This window comes from Aotus nancymaae, unplaced genomic scaffold, assembly GCF_030222135.1.
Source record: "Aotus nancymaae isolate 86718 unplaced genomic scaffold, 86718_ANA_hifiasm-v0.15.2.pri h1tg000018l, whole genome shotgun sequence".
Taxonomy (NCBI): domain Eukaryota; kingdom Metazoa; phylum Chordata; class Mammalia; order Primates; family Aotidae; genus Aotus; species Aotus nancymaae.
Genome location: NW_026988430.1, coordinates 13,278,461 through 13,303,697, shown reverse-complemented (window position 1 = coordinate 13,303,697; position 25,237 = coordinate 13,278,461). Strand labels below are relative to the sequence as shown.

Here is a 25,237-nt window from a genome sequence, read left to right as displayed (position 1 = left end):
CAAAAACAGGCAAAACTAATTTATGCTGATGAAGGTCAGAAGAGTGATTACCTTTGGAGAAGTCATTATACATCATGCTTCTGCACTGTGGCTGGTGCTCTATTTTGGGATCTAGGTGGAAGCTAATCAGTTGTGTTCACTTTCTAAAAGGTCACCAATCTATACCGTGAATTTGCTTTTCCTCAATAGAACAATGTTTTTTGTTTATTTGTTTTGAAGAATCTAAGAGCAATTTAAGAGACAATACCATGCCATGTCTAAGAGTGTAGATTCTGTATACAGACTGCTAAGTCCTAGTTCTGTCGTTAGCTCTGTGACCTTAGGCACATTGTTTCGCCTCTCTGTTCTTTAGTTTTTCTCAACTGTAAAAAAGGTGATCACAGTTGTACTCGGTTGACTCTCAGTAGTATTCAATACTTGTAATATTGCTGGAAGAATGATGAGTTAATCCATATAAAGTCACTTAGAACAATGCCGGCATACCCTAAGAACTCAATAAATATTAGGTATTATTATTGTGGCCAATAACTTTGTTGCTTTAGGTCTTAGGCTCCAGTTTGTTAAGACATTTGTAAACTCTTCATTCTGCCTCAAACATACTTTTAGATTAAGCAAGGCCAGGAGCACAAAGAAGTCTTTTTAACTCACATGTGGTCCAGCCCAGTTCGCCAGGAATCTGATTCTGAAGAGTCTGGGAATAAAGGCTCAGAGTCATAAATAATATAAATATCCCTTGTCTTATTTAGAATGTACATATTGCCTGTGAAAAGTTGCAGTGTCAGTAGGTATTAGTTGAAGCCTCTGAGATCTGGGATTCCAAACAAATATATACTTCAATTCTGAACTAATCATTTTTATAGAAAACAGATGAGGCTTGTTGGATAGGTGCGTGAACAATGTCTTATGTTGCTCGCCTGTTCCCTAGGCCTAGGTCCTGCATCCAAAGAGTGCCAGAGGCAGGATATTTTGACCTCCAGAAACTTTATAAGGTAAACCCTGCTCATCCACCTAAAATATTTTCCTGGAAAAAAAAACCAAAAATAAATAAAGTCAGAAATAATCATCTAATTCCTACCCTTTATGCTCTTTAAATGACTACTATACCATCCTGGGAGGCATCATATTCTGTGACTTAAAAAAATGAAGCAAATATGCCAGGCGCGGTGGCTCAGGCCTGTAATCCCAGCACTTTGGAAGGCCAAGGAAGGTTGATTGCTTGAGCTCAGGAGTTCATGACCAGCCTGAGCAACATAGTGAGACTTGATCTCTACAAAAAAAAAAAAAAAACACAAAACAAAAAACACCACACACACACAAAATTAGCCAGACATGGTGGCATGCACCTGTAGTCTAAGGTACTCGGGAGGTTGGTTGAGGTGGGAGGATCACTTGAACCTGGGATGTGGAGGTTACAGTGAGCTGATATTGTGCCACTGCACTGCAGCCTCGGTGATAAAGCCACACCCTGTCTCAAAAAAAATTTTTTTTAATGAAGCAAATAGTATTTTTACAAACTATAAATATTCATTCATCTGTTCAATCATTCAACAGATTTTATTGAGTGCTTAATATCTGCTGTATAAAAGGCAGAGGAAGTTTCCAAGTAAAATAATTTTTTTTTTACTGTATTTTTTGTTTAAGGCGATGTTTCCTTAAAATTTTTGACCATGGAATGCTACAACCATTCCTGTTCTTTTTTTTTTTTTTTTCCTAGTAATACCCATTCATATCACAGAATAGACTTTGGGAAATGCTGAGCTAACTAATCTTTTATTGCTGAATACCAAGGTTGCCTAACTCTTTGCTGTCATAAATAACACTGCAGTGAACATTCTTGTATCTACAGCTTTGCACACATGTTGGATTATCTTTTTAGGATACATTTCTATGAGTGGAATTGTTGAGTTAAAGGCTCTGTTTCTTTTTATGTGGGTAAAAGACCTTATGTCAGTTTTACAAATCTTAGGGACTCATAGACTCGTAAAATATCAGATGGGATCTTAGCATCAACTCAAGCCCTCCTATCACTGTGGGAAGACCAGGGCTTGAAGCCAGGTCAGTCTTAATGTGCTTCTCACAGCTCCATGTGGACTCCTGGGGCAGCTGTCCAGCAGAAGAAAGACGTGAGAGGGAAGTCAGGAAGGCACCACTAATGTCAGCATTTGCCCCTTCTGGGTCAGACTACACTCTCCCTCTTTTTCCTCCAGGTCTTTCTGTTTTAAGCCATTGTGTCATATTTATGAGCCACAGGGTATTTACCAAGAAGAAAATCTCAGGAAAACGAAGATCCAATTTAGCACCCATTCTTCTCCTTGAAAAACAGACAAGAAACCAGGTAGTTTGCAAAGGGCACAGGTTTTGTGTGTGTGTGTGTGCATGTATGTGCACGTGTGAACCCATGTGCACTCTCCTGTAGTAATTGCTTTAGGAAGCTTAAGCTAAGACGCACACACTACACCATGTGATATTGATTTCTCTGCAGCACAGCTATGACCCTGAGGCTTATATTGCCTTAAGAGAGGGCTAGGCTGGGGACTGTGTGAATTATTTCCTAGTCTCGCCGGCTGTTTCTGGTAGAATTAGCTGCCATGTGGTGAGCGCATGTTTTTGAAAGATTCTTGGTAGGAGGTAGCATGCGGCTCAGGTCAACTGATTTGAGCAGCCTTCTAGGCAGGGGAGCAGAGCTGAGTGACTAAACCCAAACCAGATCCAGAAGCTGGGGCATTGGCCAACCCTGCCTCCAGACAGGGACAAACGTGCATTCCCTGGCGTCTCCCTTGGTGTCCCTCTTGGTTGTATTTGATTTGAACAGAATCCAACTTTTCTCAAAATGCAAAAGGAGTGGGAGCTTCCAAGTGGTCTCTAACTTTAATTTGGGGAAAAATAACATCTTTTCTCTGTTGTACAGACACACACACCACATCAGAGCAAATGCCCCCAAAGCTCCATTCTTATTTTTGGCTTGGAAAAGTTCTTGATGTTTCATAGCAAATCCTCCCACATCCTCCCACGCCCATCTTGTTTTTCCACCCGCCTCAGGCGTCTTCTGCCTCATTACTGAGGTATTAGTAATGGAACGGGAAATTGGCAAAGAAATCCTTGTCATTGGCTGACTGGACCTGCCCACCCCATGCCATCCGCGCAGCCTCAAGCCATCCCAGTTTGTGTGGCTCAGGAGATTCCTTTAAGACCTCAGGTTGGAGGTGATGCCAGGGAGGGCCCTGGTGGGATACTTTGTTCAGGCGTGGGAGCTCTCTTTGGTCTACCTTGAAGTCAAATTAAGCCCTGATAATGCTTGAGACAGGGATGGTGTAAGCATCTTTTTCTTTCCATGGCTTCTATTACATACTTGGGCACATATCAGAGATTCAACAAACATTTGTTGAATAAATGAGCAAATGACTTGGGATTCAGGTGTATAGTCTTTCTTGGTCTACTATCGTGGGTACACACCTGTCCGTGTTTACTCTAACTTCCAGCCATGTTAACCACCTGAGGATTTCATGGGCAGGCAGGTCACGGGATGGGATACCTTCTTCAGTGTTAGAAAAATCCCTTTTCTTCTTTGTGGATCCCCTTCCTGGCTTCTACCTGTTGCCTGCAGTGATGTTCTTGAACTTACTAAAAATGAAAGACAAATGCCAGACTTGATTTCAGGCAGAGAAACATTTCAGGCCAAGTTACAACTAGGCCCTTGGGGAAGCAGAGACAGACAGAAAGAAGAGGAAAAGGTAATGGAGTAAAATTTGGGCCTGGTTCCAACATTCAAGGCTTCCATATATCCATGGGCAGTTTCCATATTTCATCTGTGCTGGTGGAGGGGGTCAGTTGGCACTCATATTCAGCCTACATACACTATTCTTGACACCACACACTCTGTCACAGGTCATGTCCACATAGGGGAAGAAGCATCGTTTTTGTAGCACAAGGACAGTCAGTGACCAATTACCAAGCTGTTTATCTGCTCATTGGGGATGCTATGTTTTTTTATAGTTTGCACAGTCTGCATATATGGCAACGTGGCCTGAAAACTCAATTCCATTATTTTATGTTTCTCTATTCTTTTTTGACTGTCCTGGATGTGTGAACAATGAGTGTGTGCATGTGCATCTGTGTGTATGTGTAAGAGTGTGTGTGTTTGTGTATGCACTCAATATGACTCTTAAGCGTTGAATTGAGTGGATGGCATTAAAACTACTGCATGCTGGAAACAGTGGCTCCTGCTTGTAATCCCAGCACTTTTGGAGGCCGAAGCAGGAGCTTGCTTGAGGCCAGGAGTTTAAGACCAGCCTGGGCAAGATAGCAAGTCTCTGTCTCTAAAAAATAAAAATTAAAACAACTAGCCAGATGTGGTTGTATATGCCAGTAGTGCTACCTGGGAGGCTGAGATGGGAGGATCACTTGAGCCTGGGAGGTTGAGGCTGCAGAGTTATGACTGTGCCACTGCACTCCAGCCTGGACAACAGATCAAGACCCTGTATCTAGAACAAACCAAATACATAAAAATAAAGCAAGTGTACCTGTATCTATGCCAAAATGCCCTCTCCTTTTCTCCTGAGAATTGAGTAGAGAAACAAGCTTTCTGCGTGAATCTCTTCTTTCTTTTTCTGGCCTAGTGTGGTGGACAGACACGTAACCACTGCTTGGCCAGTTTAACCTTTCCTCTCCCATTTCTTTTTCTCAGACTTTGGTTGGAAAGGAGGGAGGCATAATAATGTGACCTGCAGTGTCTTCCCCATTTTGAGGTGTGGGCTGGGGAGGGAAATTGGGAAGGTTAGAAATGCTGCAGGTGAATTCACCTCCTCCTTCAAATTGGCCACATCACCTCCTGTGACTTCCTGTCCTTTCTCTCTCAGTTTCTAGGAAGTCTTTATTGCTCCTTATAAACTGGCTACTAAAGCACAGGTGGCTCTAAGTACTAGAAAAATCTAAAGCCAAGAAGACCTCCCACTAACAGTTCCCATGTTCATCCCCAGTCCTCAGTTTTCCCCATTTCTAAAATAGAAATACCCATTGATATGGCCCTAGGGTATGAGATGGGCCTGGGAGAAACTATGTCTAGTCTAGAGAGTTCCTGGGCTCCTGGGCGCCTAACATCACAGGCGTTGTGCTAGCAGAGCCTTCTGAAGTCCTCCTGGCTCGTTCTTTTCTCGTTTTATAAGCTGTAAATCATCAAAGACTCAGCACTTGTTCCCTTTAGACATCACAACTCACCCTTTTTGCTCCCATCTAGAGCCCCATTTTCCTCCTTAACTCTTCCTTAATTTATAGACTTTCATGTAAAGAGAGCTACAAACAAACTGACATTTCTGAATGATGGTACATTCTTTCCATCAAAATTCAGGCTCACAGCAGTATCACATGAGTAAAGGATAACTCTCCCCTCACGGCGTGGGCTAGGCTTCAGAGGAGACTCAGTTTGCAATGTGGAATCCAGTTTGATCCTCATTTTGCCTCCTCGGCCTCCCACATAATGTAAAAGCAACATCAGTTTTTTTTTTTCTTGAGTTCGAACAAGTCTCTTAGATTTGTTCTCTTGACTTAATCATCTTTAGGTATGTAGGAAATTGGTGAGTAAATGACAAAAACAAAAACAGGTTGGTGAGACTGAGAGTTCATGGTTCTTGACCTAATGTCCAGGAAGGCACTGCCTCTGAGACACTTTGATGTGTGTGTGTGAGTGTGTGTATGCACACAGTAGTATATTCAGAAAAGTTTCTTTCCTCCTAATACCCAGTGACTGGGAAGAACAAATTGAGAGCTCCATGTATTAAAAAGAAACTTTAGAACAAAATGTCAAAGAAGACTAGTTTGAGGGAAAGGCATAAATATGAAATGTCTTACATGCTTTGTAACTGAAAGAAAGAAAACAGGATATTTAATAAGAATGACACAGTCACAAATAATTTAGTAATAAATTATAGTCATATAAAGAAGGAGGAGGAGGATGGAGGAAGGGGAGTCTGAAACCAGAAAAAATGTTATAGAAGGATGGGAGTAGCAGAGGGGAGGTAGAGAGTGTGTCTTAGTCTGTTTTGTGTTGCTATCAAGGAATACCTGAGAATGGGTAATTTATAAACAAAAGAGGTTTATTTGGCTCATGGTTCTGCAGGCTGTACAGGAAGCATGGCACCAGCATCTGCTTCTGGGGAGGGCCTCAGAGTGCTTCCACTCATGTGGAAGGGGAGCAGGCATCATGCGTTGAGAGAGGAGGAAAGAGACAGAGGAGGAGGCACCAAGCTCTTTTTAATAAGTGGATCTCAGGGGAACAAATAAGGTGAGAACTCACTCATTACCACGAGGACATTGTATGTTATAAATGCATAACACCACACTTCCCAGAACCAAAATTTGGGAAAGACCCAGGAATATAAATTTTTGAGGTATTCTGCAAGTGATTCTTTTTTTTTTTTTTTTTTTTTGAGACCTCTGTCACTGAGGTTGGAGTGCGTTGGTACAATTGCACCTCGTACAATTGCACCTCAACCTCCTGGATTCAAGCACTCCTCCCACCTCAGCCTCCCATTCATGAGAAATCCATCCTCTGACCCAAATACCTACCATCAGGCCCCACCTGCAGCACTGGGGATCACATTTCAACATGAGATTTGTAGGGGACAAATATCCAAACTACATCAGACCGTGAAAAGAGAAAGAGGAAGACAGAATGAGCAGAATGGGACAGACAACAAAGACACAGGACACGGAGACCCATCCATTTACTCTACCGATAGTTTTTTAGCAGAGCACAAAATGATTTTTCCCCCAGAGCTCTACATTGTGCCAGAAATGTAGAGCTGGAAGGGACCCCACGTGCTACCTTTACTGCCTCTCCCCACAAAGCCAGTGTAGATGGATAATGAAACTTGACTGTGGATGGGGCAAAGCAGGAACCTGAGGTCTGCAAAGGTTGAAAAAAGAGCAACACTGAGGGTGCCCAGACAGAAGGTTCTGTGTGAGTGAAGGAGGGTTTCTCAGCACCATAACCCATGTGGCTGAAGGTGCTCTGGGCTGCCCAGGCAGATGTGCACCCTAAACCAGCAGCCTTGCAAGGGTTAAATCCTACAGGTTGCACCTCTGGCCAAACACCATTTTCCACTGCTGTGATGAAATTTCTAGTGACTGCTGGGTAGCTGGAAGTTTAGAGAAAGATTAAGACATTTTTATGAGAATCAATTGGGGTGTTTGTTATAAATGAATACACCATAACACCCCGCTTCCCAGAACCAAAATTTGGTAAGTCTGGGAAGGACCCAGGAATATAAATTTTTGAGGCACCCTGCAAGTGATTCTTTTTTTGTTATTAATTTTTTTTTTGAGACCTCTGTCACCCAGATTGGAGTGCAGTGGCATGATTGCAGCCTTGACCTCCTGGGCTCAAGTGCTCCTCCTACCTCAGCCTCCCAAGTAGGTGGGACCACAGGTGCATACCACCATGCCCAGGTATCTTTTGTAGAGAGGTGGTTTTGCCATGTTGCCCAGGCTGGTCTTGAAATCCTGAGCTAAAGCAATCCAGCTGCCTCGGCCTCCCAAAGTTCTGGGGTTACAGGTGTGAGCCACCTTGCCTGGCCTCAACTAATTCTGATGCAGGAAATCCTGGGCTGAAACTGAAGGCCCCATTGATTGCATGTTTCAGGCCCTGGCTTCTGCTTTTGGGTTCCATGCTCCTAGACACATTAGACCCTGAACAAAGTCACAGAGGGGTTGGATGGTGTTAGGAAATGAGTGTCATTGATAATCCTAAGGTCATTGCTTCCTCTAGATTTGTTTTCTTTGTGTGGTAGACTGTTAATGACCCTCTCATAGATTTTGAACAACTCTGGAAAAAAATCAAAAAACTTTCTTCTGCATCGTAGGTAGATATTCCCTGTATATTCTAAAATACTCCCTCTCTAAAACCCTTTTCTTTCTGCCTGAGAGTTTTTACCTGGGCTCTAGGGTATTCTCAGTCATTGCTGTAGCTTACCGAAAGCACCAGGGAGTTATCCCTAGGATGGACTCTCATGCAGAGATAAATGGGAGTGGGTGGATAAATACCCCAGCTTTCTTGCCTCCTGAAGGGACAGTTCTGCAGCATCTTCCATCCAGTCTATAAAAAGACCCAGATACCCACGCAGGAACTCACTCAATCATGTAAACAACTTACACCCAAATCATTGTCCCAGGATCTACTTGGGAGGAGCACAAACTAAGACTTTTTTTCTTTCTAAATTTTTAAATGCTTCTTGTAGCCTTGTATGAATTTTCAAATATAGCTTTAGGGAAGGAGAAATAGCTTTTCCTCACCCATCCCTAGGTTCATGACAGGCCCCTATAACGAGAGACAGATTAACAAGAGAAAAGCATACACATTTATTTAATATAAGTTTTATGTGACATGGGAGCCTTCATAAGGAAATGAAAACCCAAAGAAACAGTTAAACGTGTATTTTTATACAAAGTTTCGTGAAGAGTGGGCAGTTGTGAAGACCTGTAATTGGACAAAGGGGGTCTGATCTAAGGGTAATAAGCCGGGGGAATTTAGCAAGTCCTATGTGTTCAGATTCCTCTCTGTGATTCTGTGTCTTCAAAGACAAGAAAGTTCCTTTCTTCTGGGTACAGGAAGGGTACTCCGGAATGAGAATCTTATGACCTGCTTCATGAAAGGATTGGGGGTGGGAAATGAGAGGGAATTTCCTGCTTCTGCTGTTTTCTCAATTGGCAACGTGCCATATTTTGGGGTAGCATGTTCTGAACCTCATCATAGCCAAGATGTGTGTCAGTAAAAACAGGGCACAGTAAAAACTTGCTCAACCATGAGTCAGAAAAACAAACAAAAACAAACAAGCAAACAAAGAGAAATTTAGTTAACAACCTGCAAACTCCCTACCTGTTGTACACATATTTCCTTTTCATTTTATAATTCAGATAAGTGCTCACCCGAAATTGCACATAGGAGACAAACAAGATTTCTTTATTAAAACGCTTCATTTATAGCTCATTAAAGTTTGATCAAGGGGTACACTATTATTTGACCTTGACCTTGCCTTGGCCTGTGGGTGACCAGTGGTGCTCCCACAATTTTCAGTACCTGAGCTCCCCAACTCCGTAATCAACTGGTGCAGAACTTCACAGAGCCACGAGATTAGATTGTTACCCCACTGCATTTCCTTACATTTGAATTGGGCTTTGTAGAGCTTCCATATATGTTATCTTGCTTGTGTTAAATAACCATCCTGTGGAGCAGTCAGGGCATGCTGCTCTATTCTCTATTCTATGGAAATAGAGTGTTAGAGAAGGCAAATAGTTTGACCAAAGTCTAAATGAGGAAGTGTCCCTTATTCATTCATTCATTCACTGGACCTTTAGCTTAAGCTAAACAGCCTTTCCTAAGCCTGTAGAAAGAACCATCTATTCAAAATTGTTTCTAGACATCTTTTTTTTTTTGCATTCTATTAAATGGTTGATGTTTTATTAAACAAATTCACCCCATGAAGTCATAGGTCTTCACAACCCTATCTACAAATCGTAGAGAAGTAAATCACCTCTGCCCCTTCCCCCTGTTCTCAGCTTGTCAGCAGCAGAATTTCAGAGATAGTGACCTACCAGGATGATCCCCAGGTTGATTGGCACTTCCAACAGGCAAGACCAACCCTCAGCCCTCCTCCTGCTCCCTCCCTGTGCCTGCCGAGGCCCATTTGTTTCAGCCCTCAGGTCTCCTGTGAGTCTTGCTCCCACTCTGTAGAAACACTCATTCCCACCACTCCCAGCCTCCTCCAGCCTTCCAACAACGAGCGTTTATGGCTGCAGCACTGCAGCTGGGAGCCATAAGACATGAATGAACGTGTGTCCATCGTTTGGAGCCGATTTTTGTCAGGAATGTACTAAACACTTCATAAATTAAGTCCTTGGCTGTCAAGCTACCTCTGATATCAGATAAGTCATCGCTAGCCATTCCCTACACAAAACCCAGGGGACAGATACACCGGATGGTGCCAGGATTTTTCTTTTTCTTTCTTGTTACTTTTAATAGAAAATGTGTGCAGAGGAATAAGCCACTCGTCCTGCACTGCCCAATACAGATGTGTGTGATAGACATTCCGCCTGGTTTTCCCAGCTCTCTAGTCTTGCTGTCCTTTTCTCAACATATCCTGTGTTCCGAGTGGCTTTTGGCAGAGTGGGAGAGGCTGGCAAAGACCCTGGCTGCCTTGGACTCTCCCCAAGCTTTGGGTGTGCCAGGAACTGTTGTCAACACTGCGTCTGCTTAGAGGACTTTATTCGTTACTACAGTTTTATGAAGGACGTACTGCTATTGTTTCCATTTGACAGCTAAGAAAGCTCAAATACTTGAGTAATTTATCCAAGGCCATGTAACTAGTTCATGGCAGAGAGCAGGGATTCATTCCACCTGCCAGCACCCCCACCCACCCACTGCAGTACCTCTGCTCAGGTACGTCAGACCCATAGTCAGACCTGCTCTGCAGGCACAGCAGGGCAGGAGACGTTGGGGTAGGGATGCTAATCTCAGTCCCATAATGTTGGGGTTCAGGGGAGCCCTTAGCGCCCCTGAGAGGATGTTTCTCCAAGGTTCTTGATCTCCTGCTCTCTCAAGAATGAGAGAGGTGCGACCAGGTGTGCTCACAAAGTAAATACCGGACCCCAGTGTTGCAGAAAAATGATTTTATTTAGGTAGAGATAGAAAAAAAAAGGAGAAGAGAGAGAACTTCCACGGTCGGGGGGTAGGGGGGGTGGGGGGGGCGGGGGAGGGAGGGGACCCAAACATGGAGTCCAAAGGGGTGTGGAAGAAGGGGACTTTTAACCTGGGAGGAACCCCCACCTTCTCCTAGACCTCTGGCCAATGAAAGGAGTTGCTTAGAACTTCCGCTGGAGTGATTGACTTGATTCTTCCCGCGCCCATAAAAATTTAAAACAGAGACCGTTAAGTCTCCCGGTTGGAGAGAGATGGGAGGGGGCATGGCGCTGGGAAGTTCTTGCCCTTAAAACTACGCCCCCTTGTGGACCAGGAAAGAGAACACATTCCCTCAATAATGGCTCCCTTATTCATTTATTGATACAATAAATATATGTACTCAGGATCTAGCAGCAGTTTCTGCTACTCTATTAAAGTATATTGAAATATATAATCACTTTATTCCAATATATAAGTAATGCAAAGTAATTCAAATATATATATATTCCAATAAATAATTCAAAGCACAGCTTTCCTCATTGAAACAGAAGGTAGGGGCACAAAATGCCAAAATATCCCACCTCTAGAGGTGGTTCTGAGGCGTTCCTCAAACAAGGTCACTGTGAGACATGCAGACATCTTCACACTGATATTTTTCCGTGTATATTTAGAGGCACTGGTATTGCAAGGGGAGAGGGCCAAGCAGGGTGACAGTGGCAGCAGTAGTTGTATTTTCTTCAATTTTGTGGGACCACTGAGCTCTGAACACAAATTCACATGATTCTTACTGCATCAGAGTTGGTTAAGTGACAGTAAAGGTTAAAACCAAGTGTGCTGTGCAGGACCATGGAACATTTCTCTATCTCACATGAATCATGGGAGGAATGGGAATAGTTCCAAGAAAATAGATGTTAGTAACTCAGGTACACCGTGATCCTCTGCAGGGATTCACTAAGAAAAGCACAGTTATAGCTATGCACAGCTTATTGACAGCTGTTCTGAAGAGTAATAACATTGAATTCCCCTGTATGCTTTTGCCTGCAAATGAGAAGGACATAACTTAAACTAGCTTAGACAGAAAGGAAATTTATTGACTTTCACAAGCAGGGAGTAGCAATTGATCTGGCGCGAGCACCATGAAGACTAAAGGTGTTGTCATTCTCTTTCCTCTCTTTCTTCCTCTCTTTCCTGCCTCTGCTTCCTAATACTTGCTGACCAATTCCTCTCATTCTGCAGGTGGACAAAGAGCATATGCACCCTGGGTTAGGCAGCTGCCATCAGCTCCAGCTGACCATATTCCCAATACCTAGATTTCAAAGCCAAGAACTACTTTCTTGCTCCAGCAGACAAAGAAGTCTTCATACCTGGTTGGCTTGGATTGAGTCACATGTCCAGCTCTGAAATAATCTCCAGAGTCACTTCTTCTCTGATTGACTAGCTTAAGTCACATGCTTGTCTTTGGGAGAGGGCAGTAGGTACCATGATTTCCATCCTGCTGGGAGCATAGTAGGAAAGGGATTGTTCCTTAAAGGAAAGGAAGCAACATCATATATTCACTACAAATAATAATAATAATATAATATAATATAATATAATATAATATTATTATATATTCACTACAAATCATAATATAATTATGATTTGTAGTGAATATATTATTTATAGTGAAATATAATTATTATATAATGATAAATTATTATTATTATTTGAGACTGAGTTTCACTCTTTCACCCAGACTGGAGTAAAGTGGTGTGATCTTGGCTCACTGCAACCTCCGCCCCCCAGGGTTCAGGTGATTCTCCTGCCTCAGCTTCCTGAGTAGATGAGATTATAGGCGCCTACCACCATACCTGGCTAATTTTTGTATTTTTGTAGATACGGGGTTTCACCATGTTGGCCAGGCTGGTCTCAAATTCCTGACCTCAGGTCATCCACCCATCTCAACCTCCCAAAGTGCTGGGATTACAGGCGTGAGCCACCACACCCAGCCTACAAATTATTTTTTATTTTTAGGGGACAGGGTCTTGCTCTGTAAGGCTGGAGTGCAGTGGCACAATCACCATTCACTGCAGCCTCAACATTTGCAGGTTCAAGTAATCCTCCCACCTTAGCCTCCTGAGTAGCTGGGACTACATGTGTGCACCACTGCACCCGGCTCAGTTTTGAATATTTTTGTAGAGATGGGATTTCACTGTGTTTCCCAGACTGGCCTCAAGCTTTTAGGCCCCAACAATGCCCCCTGCCTTGGCCTCCCAAAGTGCTGGATTGCAGGTGTGAACCTCCACGCCTGGCTACTACAAATTATTTATAAACATTCTGTGACTACAGTGATCAAGAGCCTGAGCTTTCTCATTCTTTGATTTATTATTCATTTGTCAAATCTCTGAGGTTCTAGGGGCCAGGCTGTGTCTGTGTTTTGGCGTCCAAATTAGTTTCCTTGGGCTGCTGTGACAAAATGCCACACACTGGCCGGCTTAAACAACGTTGTTTGTCTCACAGTTCTGAAGTTGAGAAGTTCAAGGTCAAGGCAAGGTTGGTTCCTTCTGAGGGCTGTGAGGGAGGATCTGTTCCGTGCTCCTCTCCTGGGCCAACCATTGGCATCTCTTTGGTTGTAGAAACATCACCAGACTTTCTGCTTTCATCTTCACATGGTGCTCTCCCCTTGCGCATGACTGTCTCCAAATTTGTACTTTTCACAGGGACATGAGTCATACTGGACTGGGGCCCGCCCACCCCAACTACCTCCTTTGGATTTTAGTACCTCATAGACCATATCTCCAAATAAGATTACATTTTTGAAGTACTGGAAGCTAGGACATAAACATATAAATTTTGGGGGGCCTCAATTCATCCTATGAGGATATCCTAATCATAGGAGAGGTCAAGCAGGCTAAGGAGGGAGCAGGATAAGACTTAGGATGAAATTCTCCAGCTCTTTACTTCCCGGAAGATACTCCCTCTCCAGTTATGAAAATTCACGGTATTCCCAAACTTTTACTGAGAAAGAATCCTGGTCCAGTTATTATTTTAGTCAATGACTCTTTGAGCAACAGGAAGGATGACTTTTAAATCTGGATTTCAACTACTTTCTTTACTAGGGCTAAAATTGATCTAAAGTTTCACCCCAAATTTGACTGTCTCATTTTAAATAGTTTCAGTGGCTTTCTATTGTCTGAAGATTTAGATCTAATAGATTTGGAAGGAAGCCCAGGAGGCTGAGTCACAAATAGACCTTAGATAATTCTGATACAGGCCACACTTTGAAAATTACTGGCCCATGGGATAAGAATTACACTCATCCAGTATATTATCCAAAGTTCTTCGTGATCTGTGTCTTGCTTCTCTTTTTTCTATCTTTTCTTCCATGTTCCCTCTGACTCCTCAACAAACACTGCCCTTTAGAGTGTGGGATATAGCTGGAGAGAGTGAATGAGCAGAAGCTAGGTGAGGGAGGGCCATTAGTAGGGGCTAAAACTTTATTCTAAGTGCAGTGGGAAGTGCTATGGTCTGAATGCCAATGTTCCCCTCAACTTCATATGATGATACTTAATGTTGATACTTAAATTCATACGTTGATACTTATAGTAAAAGATAAGGCCTTGGGAAGGCTGTGCCCTCATGAATGGTATGGGTGCCCTTATGAAAGAGGCCCAAGGAGGCTTGTTTGCCCCTTGTGCTGTGTGAGGGCACATAGAAGTTGTCATCTATGAGAATGCGGGCCCTCACCAGGCACCGAATGTGCTGGTGTCTTGATCTTGGACTTCCTAGCCTCTAGAACCATGTGCAGTAAATTTATGTTGTTCATAAATTACCTAACCTAAAGTATTTCATTACAGCATCCTGAACAAACTTAAGCCATTGAAGAGTTTTAAGCAGACAGTATTCCACTCTGATTGACATTTTAGGATCACTCTCGCTCTGGAGCAAGGATGGAAAGGGGCAGGGATGGAACTAGGAAGATCAGTCATGGACCAAGAGGGCAGTTGAGGTCGACATACGTGGGTAGATTTAAGATAGATTTTTGGTTCAGGCAGAGTGTGGTGTCATTCACAGAGATGGATATGATCGATGGTTGTTGGACAACTAGTTGTTTACGGGAAAGGGGAGACATTTAATTTTGTGATACATCAAAGTAGAGATGACATGTAAGTAGTCAGATATTAAAGTCTGGAACTCAGAGGACTCATCTGAAATGAAAACATATATTCTGGCACATAGATAATTTTAACCATGAGAATTGATGGAAACTTCTAGGGACAGAAATGCAAAGGAGAAGGGCCTGTTCACCTGGTGATTGTACAGAGGAGGATGAACCAACTAGAGTGAGAGGTAGGAGGAAATGCAGTGATATTGTGGGACAAAGAAGCCAAGAGGGACAAGAGTGATTCACTGTCATGAATGTTTCTGAGAGGGCAAGATGAGACGGTAAGATCTGTCATCGCATTTGCCAACGTGAGGTCATTGTCAGCTTTGTCGAGTAGTTTTTGGAGTGACAGAGATGGAAGCTGGATGGAACGGGGCATAAGAATAGAAATGAGGAAGTGCAGAGAGTATGACTAACCCTCTTGCAAGGTCAGCTGAGAAGGAAAGTAGAAAAACGTGGCAGAGTGGGAGACCAGTATGTGCCTCCCCGAGACATAAAGAATTGTTGAGCTGAAGACAGTTAAGAAGCAGCAGATGCAGGAAAGCTCTCTGGTTGCCCTCCATTTGCCTAAAAGCAGGACACAGATTTGGAAAGAGAAAAGGTAACGTGGTCACTCTCTACCAGGGAGAACAAAGCTTAATCGCTGAAGTCACCTTTAGATGTTTACCAGCCTGGAGACCGTACCAGAGAAATCTGCACTAACAAACTTCACTAGCTAGCCCTTATCTGCCATTTCTTTGCCTTTGCTGCCAGTAGAGACTCCAAGTCCTTTTTCTTTGTCTTGTCATTTCTCTAAAAATTTACTATTCTTTGTTGAAGGTGCTGTATAGGCTGGAATTCAAAGCTACCTCTTTGAGAACTACTCATTCTCTAGGTGTCTTCCATCTATAAATAAAATGTATATGTGCATAAACTTCTGATTTTTTTTTCTCATTAATCTGTCTTTAGTAATAGGGGTCAATTCTGGGGCCGGGCACAGTGGCTCACACCTGTAATCCCAGCACTTTGGGAAGCCGAGGCAGGTGGATCACCTGAGGTCAGGAGTTCGAGACCAGCCTGACCAACACATAGAAACCCTGTCTCTACTAAAAATACAAACATAGCCACATGTGGTGGTGCAGGCCTGTAATCCCAGCTACTTGGGAGTCTGAGGCAGGAGAATCACTTGAACTCGGGAGGCGGAGGTCGTGGTGAGCCGAGATCGCACCATTGCATTCCAGCCTGGGCAACAAGAGGGAAACTCTGTCTCAAAAAAAAAAAAAAAATTAATAGGGGTCAATTCCAACTAAGAACCTGTGGACTTATGGGAGTTATTGTTTTTTCCCTACAGCAGAAGACGATAGGCTCATCCTTTTTTTTAAGAGTTGCGTTAGCTTCTGTGCAAATGGAAATGACCCAAATATTCATGGTGTTTGCTTTTTAAAAATGTCTAATTTATTTATATAATTGCAAAAGCAATATTTAATATGTTTTGTTTTGCTTTTAGAAGTAATGAAATAAAAACATTCAGAAAGGTTCAATGATTTCCGTAAGGCCACATGGCGGGGGAGTCAGTGAGTGAATCATGGCATTACCCATGTGGCCTCCAAGAATAAGGCCTTCTTCAGTCCACCCTGCCCCACTTTCCTGATATTGATTAGAACCCAATAAACCATTAGTAAGTGGCCATATGCCAAGAACTTTGCAAAATCAGAGCAGAGTATTATTAGAAAATATTTAGACCCACTACAAAGGTACACTTGAGAGGAAAATAAAAGACAATTTGTGACATTAGCCAAGGAGGAGAGGATTCCTTAATCCAGCAACCAAGTTCACCAACAGTTAAGTGATAACTCCTTCCCCTCCTCCGCATCCTCTATTCTCCAAACAGGGGCTTATGAATGGAGGGTGGGGAATCTTAAATGTTAACTTTTCTGCACTTTTTCTTGGCTTCATTTGTAGATTTCACACCTTCTCTGCTCCCTTCCTTAGGGTGTTTTTATTATTGGAGATGAGAGCCAGGTGAGGAAGCTGGGCTTGAGGCTGAGTAGTAGAAGGTTCACCTAAAGGGGGGCTCTGTAGGGGATCCATCGACACCACAGGTTCCTGCGAGCCCTGCCTAGGACAGCACATCATTTGTGGGTGAATAAGGGAGCACCCCTTGAAGTCCCTGGACTTGGTTTTTCATGCCTCGTTTTTCCTCCAGAAAGCTGTCCCCACAACCCCAAACCCAAACAGCACAACTGAGCAGACTCTCGTTTCAAACTCCGCTAAAAATTCTCAGGAGAGTGTCTCCATCTCCCGCCTGAATCATCACCTTTTTTTATCTGAAGGTTCTGTGATGTCTGAGGGTAAATTGTCAGGATGTCTAAGTCAGCCCTGGCTGTGCTAGCCCAGCTGTCTCTACTACCCATGGCCACTGTCCTAGCGTCACCAGGCTTCTCCTGGGGAGTCTCTGGCTTTGGGTCTAAAAAGTCAAAAGTCTGCAGCACTGAGCCTGGCTCTATTGCTTGCTGGGTCTGTGACCTTGGTGCTCCTGAACCTCTCTGAGCCTCAGTTTCCTCAAAAGGGGAGGCATTGTGATAGCTCTATTTGCCTTCCAAGTTATATATATAACTTGAAACTGGAACGGTTTCCCACAGCACTGTAGATCTGGTGAAAAGTTGCATTTGTGTCCTGTTTCCTAAGAGAATAATGTAATGTAATGTAATGTAATATAATATAATATAATATAATATAATATAAATGCCACGGGTGGTGGCTCACGCCTGTAATTGCAGCACTTTTGGAGGCCGAGGGGGGTGGATCACCTGAGGTCGGGAGCTCGAGACCAGCCTGACTAACATGGAGAAAGCCCATCTCTACTAAAAATAAAAAATTAGCCGGGCGTGGTGGCTCATGCCTGTAATCCCAGCTACTGGGGAGGCTGAGGCAGGAGAATCTCTTGAACCCAGGAGGTGAAGGTTGCGGTGTGCCGAGATTGTACCACTGCACTCCAGCCTGGGCAACAAGAGCAAAACTCTGTCTCAAAAATAAAATTTTATATATATATATATATATATATATATATATATATATATGCACACACACATATATATACATATATATAAAAGCTTGAAACTTTTTATATAAATTTATATATAGTATATATACATGTATGTGTATATGTACACATTTATAATATACATATGTATAACATATAATACAAATATATGTGTGTGTGTGTGTGTGTGTGTACATATAGAGAGAAAGAGAGAGAGAGCACCTACTTCATCAGGCATACTGTAAACATGCATTAGAATCCTCATAACAATCCTAAAGGCAGGATTCTAACATCATCACAAGGAAAAAAAATCCATTTTCTCCAGAGAGACAATGCTTTTCCTAAAAAATTGAGAATCAGACCCAGCCTCGCCTGAGCTATTTTACTGATTTTTGCAAGAGCAAGAGTAAGATGACTCATGCAGGGAAAATCATCCTAGACTAAACTTCTAAAGCCATAGGTGTTGCCTATCAATTATATCCCAGGTGGGGCATCTTTTCTGCTGTGACATGTGTACCAGTCAGCAGATGTGTGATGAGCTCCCATGTTCAGACCTTGGTCTGTCAGCTGTCACCTCTCCCTTATCTCCTTCTGAAAAGGCACACCAAAATACAGGCAAGGGAAAGCAATATTTATACTGGGAAAACTTGGGATTTGCCCTCATTTTCAAGAAGAGTAAATTTGAAACTTAGGCATTTCGATTAATTATTGTGTAATAAATTAAAGTGTTGGATTAGCTTCTGGTTAAAGCTATGTGTAGCTTTGGTAGGTACTTTGCTGTTTTAAGCAGGATCTGCAGGAAACAGTACTGCTTGTAAGATGAGATCTTTCCCACTCTCTGAGAAAGCTGGGAGTTTCTTTGGGCAGGCAGTTAGGATGACTGATTGGACTCTGCCTGTATGTAGGTCTGGCCCTGTGGGAGTTTAGAGACCTACAAATCCTCTGACATTCTGGGTCCTGAAACTGTTCCCCACAGCACCAGCACCGTAGATCTGGTGAAAAGCTGTGTTTGTGTCCTGTTTCCTAAGAGAATAACATTTTAATCCAGTTGTCCAGGAATTCTTTCAAGATAGTCGTTTAAGTACTCATAGAATAAACAACTCTCGCTTTCTGCTTTACTCATATACTTTGTGTCAAAGAGATTCTCAGTTAAGCGTGAAAGCAAGCTCTAGCTCCAACAGCTTTTTTTTCTTTTTTTCTTTTCTTTTTTTTACATTTAGATTCATCAGCTGCAGATAAAGGGGCTGGATGGCCCCTGAAGTACCTGCCAGTTCTGCCTTTCGATGATGCCAGTGATTTTGATAACACTTATGGACTGCCCACTGTGTTTCAGGCAGTGTTTTGTTGTTTTAAGTGCTATACTGTTATTAGCTCATTTACTCCTCTCAGCAATGCTTTGATGAAGGTGGTATTTGTACTTCCATTATACAAGTGAGGACTGGAAGGCAGAAACAGAAACCTCCAAGTTCACTTTGTGAAATGGGATTCTCACCTTTGCAACATGGCTCTGGAGACTTGCTCTTCACAATGACATTTGTAAGAGAAAAATTAGCCAATGACACTTGGTAAAGCATGGTAAATGTATTAGGCCATTTTCATGCTGCTGATACAGACATACCTGAGACTTGATAATTTATACAGAAAAAGAGGTTTAATAGACTTACATACAGTTCCATGTGGCTGGGGAGGCCTCACAATCATGGTGGAAGTCCAAAGGCATGTCTTACGTGGTGATAGGCAAGAGAGAATGAGAACCAAGTGAAAGGGGAGGCCCCTTATAAAACCATCAGATCCTATGAGACTTACTTACTACAAATGAGAAAGATATGGGGGGAAACCGCCCCCATGATTCAGTTATCTCCCACCAGGTCCCTCCTACGACATGTGGGAATTATGGGAGCTGTAATTCAAGATGAGATTTGGGTGGGGGCACAGCCAAACCATATCAGTAAGGAAGACAATCCAGGACCATTGTGACAGGCATAGAGACCACTCCAGCAGGGTCTTGCAGTGGGGGAGAGAGACTGGGCTCAACTCCCAATACAGCATGGGCAAATGGGAGTTTATAGCCAAAGAGCAGGATGGGGGTGGGTGGGTCGAAAATCGCTAAGACAAAACGATATGCGTAGGGGGATTCTGGCTTAACCCACCAACAGGATTCTTGCTGAAGATAGGTAAGGGTGACCTGACATCACCTGGCGGATGGTGGAGGAAGGGGAGCCTGATCAGATATCAAGGATGATTAGATATCCAGGATGGGCTGATTCTGGCTAAACTGACTTAACCAGGGTTCTTTGCTAAAACTGGATTTTACAAGAAGGTACACAGATGGGCCTAGGAGAAGATTCAGAAGTTCAACTACAGTTTGGCCAAGCAAATAATCTTTGTCACTGGCCTGCCAATTTTATGAGGCTACAATAGAGATGAGAAGTAAGGCAATGAGTGAATAATAGTCAATTATCACTATTGAATCGATAGCCAATATTCATTTTGCAAAAGGACAGGACATTTTCTTTTATTTGAAACACAGTCACCTAGTTTACAGACTTGAATTCTGCACATTTTCTTAGCAGCAGAATTAATTCCTTAAGAAACAACAACATTAAGAGGCTATTAAAATTCTCTGGTTGCATGAGAATTTGATCATAGATCATTTTGCTTGAAAAAGATGAGCTCTTAAATTAGGCTTAAGCAAGGATTTTTTTTTTCTTTGCTCTTCACATTTACTACTGATTGAGCAATGATAGACAGAAAAAGGAAAGGGATGTACAAAACACGGAAGTGAGGTACAGAAACAGCTGTATTGGGGCTGGGCACAGTGGTTCACAACTGTAACTCCAGCACTTTGAGAGGCTGAGGTGCGCAGATCACTTGAGGCTGGGAGCTTGAGACTGGCTTGGCCAACATGGCAAAACCCTGTCTCTACTAAAAATACAAAAATTGGACGGGCATGGTAGTGCAGGCCTGTAGTCCTAGTTACTCGGGAGGCTGAGGCAGGAGAATCACTTGAACCCAGGTGTTTGAGGCTGCAGTGAGCCGAGATCATGCCACTGCACTCCAGCCTGGGAGACAGCAAAACCCTGTTTAAAAAGCAAACAAACAACAAAAAAAAAAACAAAAGAAACAGCCACATTGGTTATAGCTCAGCATTTATCTTATTTGAACCCAGTTTGAACAGTTGGCTGCCTTTATTGGCCAAAACTCAGTGATTGACATAAGAGTAAGTTATAGTCAGCCAGGTGCGGTGGCTCACGCCTGTAATCCCAGCCCTTTAGAAGCCCAAGGTGGGTGGATCAAGAGATCAAGAGCATCCTGGCAAACATGGTAAAACCTCGTTTCTACTAAAATACACAAATTAGCGGGATGTGGTGGTGGGCACCTGTAATCCCAACTACTCAGGAGGCTGAAACAGGAGAATTGCTTGAACCCAGAAGGCAGAGGTTGCACAGATCATGGCATTGCACTCCAACCTGGCTACAGAGTGAGACTCTGTAGAAAAAAAAAAAAGAAAGAAAGAAAAGTAAATTATAGTTTGTGTATACCTCCAGTTAGGCTACTGTTCACTATGCATAGAGAAACCTGTAGGCTAAACTTAAAATAGGTAAGGAGGCATCTTTAGGCTAAAGTTAATTTAACAAGTTTATTTACAACCTCTGTGTGCCAGGTTTTGCCCCCACCTGCAGCACTTCAACATGTTCCTAGGGGTCCAGGGTGTGCTCATGAGGAAGGATAGTTCTGTCCCTGGGAGAGAGTCCGCAGGCCTGGGAGAGAGTCCGCAGGCCTGGGAGAGAGTCCGCAGGCCTGGGAGGGAGTCCGCAGGGCTGCGAGAGAGTCCGCTGGCCTGGGAGAGAGTCCACAGGCCTGGGAGAGAGTCGGCAGGGCTGTGAGAGAGTCCGCTGGCCTGGGAGGGAGTCCGCAGGCCTGGGAGGGAGTCCGCAGGGCTGCGAGGGAGTCTGCAGGCCTGGGAGAGAGTATGCTGGCCTGGGAGGGAGTTGCTGGCCTGGGAGGGAGTCCGCAGGCCTGAGAGGGAGTCTGCAGGGCTGCGAGAGAGTCTGTAGGCCTGGGGAGGCATCCACTGGCTGCTGCTTTTTTGCGCTCTGTTGCTTTCTCAGCTAGGCACTGTATTCTGCCTTCCCCTGGACACCGCAGCTACTTGCACAGCAGGGCTCTGGAGGGACCTGAGCCCAGCAGTGGGGAGAATCCTCCTCTTCCTTTCTGATACCTTCTCTTTATCAGACAGGTGACAGAATGGTGTTTCCTCCACTAGAGTGCTGGGAGCTTTCGGTTCTAACAGAACTTCATTTTAGTCTCTGAGCAGCAAACATCAGTCTGGGGAGGCTGACCTGGAAATAACAGCTTGCTGTACACACCATCATTTTTCTCCTCTGATTGGGAAGTCCTTGTTACGGGTCACACTACCTCCCTGACACTTCTCTTTTCCATTGAGTTTTGCCTGGACCCTCAGCCTTTCTGAATATAGATCTCTGGTCAACAGCCCCCAAATTGTGTTAGGCATGCTTGAACATACCTGAACTTGAAGCAGAAACAGCTAAGGTCCAGGCTGGGGATAACAGAGTAACCCACATAAGGCTTATTTCCTTACCAAAAAAAATAGATTGATTTGTTTAAAATTCAATTTCCTGTTAAAGGAATTCCTAAATCCAGTATCGACTGCTCTTCTCTGCAAAAATTTAAAGAAATTATTACTTTAAAAATTTGTCTAAAGAGACTCTTGACTACAGTGAATATTTTTAACAAGTATTTTTGGTTTATTTAGAAAAGAATATTTTTTCTTTTTTTTTCTTTTGGTGGTGGAGGGGACTGGGGATTAATATCAGCTGCCTGAGCTTTGCATATGGGATGGGGTGATGCCAACAGAGACGCCAAACACAGACTTTCAATGAACCCCTTCAATTCAGGCAGCCACGCTTCATCTCCACAAGTTACATTGTGCAGATGGTCTCTGGTCTTCTCTCTAACTCCCTCCTGTGCTCCAGGCTGCTGCATTTGGCCGCCTGTTGCTCTGCCCATCCCACCTGTCAACACTCAGGCATCCCTTCTATGTCTTCTGGAAATTTGTTGAAATTAGTGATTTCCCCCCTTCCTGTTCTTTTAATTGCTCAAGGCTAATGTTTTCCTAACGTCTCATTTTTATTTCATATGGACTTCATTGGCAAACAGTTCTGCAGGCTGTATGGAAAGAATGGTGGCATCAGCTTCTAGGGAGGCCTCAGGAAACTTACAATCATGGTGGGAGGCAAACGGGGAGCTGGCACTTCACGTGGCCAGGGCAGGAGGAAGGTGGGGGAGGTGCCTTTCAGGAAGGCACCATCGGTCTTGAGCTGTAAGTCCGCCTTTTAGGTTTTGAAGAGGGAAGAGGTGGAGGAGGATGTGTGCTCCACAAAGACATGCTCACAGAGTCTAACTTGCTGTGGAGTGGCGAGTGGGCTCGACGAGGATGCCAGTGGCCTTCAGATGTCTCTGGCTCCTATCACATCTGTGTGAAGCTATAGGCTGGGTAAATATCAACCAGAGGGAAAAACTAAAGGCCATTTATTCAGAGGCTGCTGTAACAGGGGAGTCAGCCACCAGCGTATGTCTTTTGGAAAGCTGCTTCAGCCCTAACCCCGTTTTAGCTAGTCCTCAATTTAATCTGATATGTGAGTAGTGGACCTCTTACCCCATTTCTACCCATCTCAGGTTCATTGGCTAGGACCCCTGTGAAAAAAGACAGATGAACAAGAGAAAGATACACAGATTTATTTAATGTAAGTTTTATGTGACACAGGAGCCTTCAAAAGGAGATGAAGGCCAGAAGAAACAGCTAAACCTGAATGTTTTTTGTTGTAGATTTGAGGAAGAATGAAGTATCGTGGAAAAATATGACAGAGCAAAGAGAAAGAATGAGAGAAATGTAATAAACTGGAGGATCTTAGCAAAGCCTGTTTGCTTAGATTACTCTCTGTGTCCCTTCAAAGAGATGATGCCCAACGCTTGTGTCCCCTGGGTATAGGGAGGGCCCCTCTCACAAAAGGGTTTTGACCTGCTTCAAGGAAAGGTCAGAGAGTCTTTCCTGCACATGTACTTTCTCAGATTCCTTCAGCTTAAAATCAACATGTCAAGGTGCTATAGTTTAAAGTAGTGATGGTTTGGATCTGTGTCCCCACCAATCTCATGATGAATTATAATCCCCAGTGTTGGAGGTGGGGCCTAGTGAGAAGCGATTGGATCATGAGAGTGTAGTTCTCATGAATATGTTAGCATCACCTCCTCAATCCTGTTCTGATAGAGTGTGAGTGAGTCACCATCAGATCTACTTGTTTAAAAGTACGTAGCACCTCCCCCACCTTCCTCCTGCCCTGGCCACGTGAAGTGCCAGCTCCCTGTTTGCCTCCCACCATGATTGTAAGTTTCCTGAGGCCTCCCTAGAAGCTGATGCCACCATTCTTTCCATACAGCCTGCAGAACTGTTTGCCAATGAAGCCTCTTTTCTTTATAAATTATCCAGTCTCAGTTATTTCTTTACAGCAAGAATAGACTAATACAGGTAGTATGTGCTGAAACCCATCACAGGTTATGGAAAAATGATCAGGAAGGGTATGGTAACCTAGGGTTGTTTAATAGTTTTTGTGACACAGATTTTAGTCTGGCCTTCATTGATAAGAGTTAAGAATCCTCTTTCTGGCACAGGAGATGGGGAGACCTCTTTTCCAAATGTAAATTTCCTATACAAAAGGAAAATGTATTAGGGCTTTTCCTGGATCTACTGATTCTCAATGGCCTTTAGTTCAAAATAGTCCATATGCCAAAGAGGCATACTTTGGGGTGGCATGCTTTTCTACCCTTCAAAGTCAGACCTGTACTCTTACCTGATCACATAAGACACCTTGCTTCTGCCAATGTGCCACATCAGTTTACCATTGTCATGGCAACACCCAGGAGTCACTGCCCCTTTCCATGGCAGTGATCCAGTGACCCAAAAGTTACTACTCCTTCCCTAGAAATTTCTGCATAAGCTACCCCTTAATCTGCATGAATTTAAAGGTAGGTATAAATACGACTGCAAAACTGCCTTGAGCTCCTATCCTGCCTATGGCATAGCCCTACTCTACAAGAGCAGTCACAGAGTTATAACACCACCAGAGTTATAACACTGCCGCTTCAATAAAGCTGTTTTCTTCTACCTCTGGCTGGCCCTTGAATTCTTTCCTGGGCAAAGCCAAGAACCTTGTGGGCTAAGCCCCACTTTGGGCCTCGTCTGTACTATATTAGAAGGAAAATATGTTTTTCCTCTTTTATACTTGCTCCCCCACCCTGAAGCCCTAAACACCTGTTCCTTTGTTTGGCCTAAGATAACCTTTAGGTTACTCCTTACTGGGTACTCCCACGTGTATGTGTGATG

General features: G+C 43.5%; 1 long non-coding RNA gene across 5 annotated transcripts in view; it reads left to right on the top strand.

The window, feature by feature from the left end:
• The window catches only part of LOC135275754 (uncharacterized), a 201,871-nt gene that overhangs the window by 54,624 nt on the left and 122,010 nt on the right, over positions 1 to 25,237 (top strand). The window lies entirely within an intron of this gene.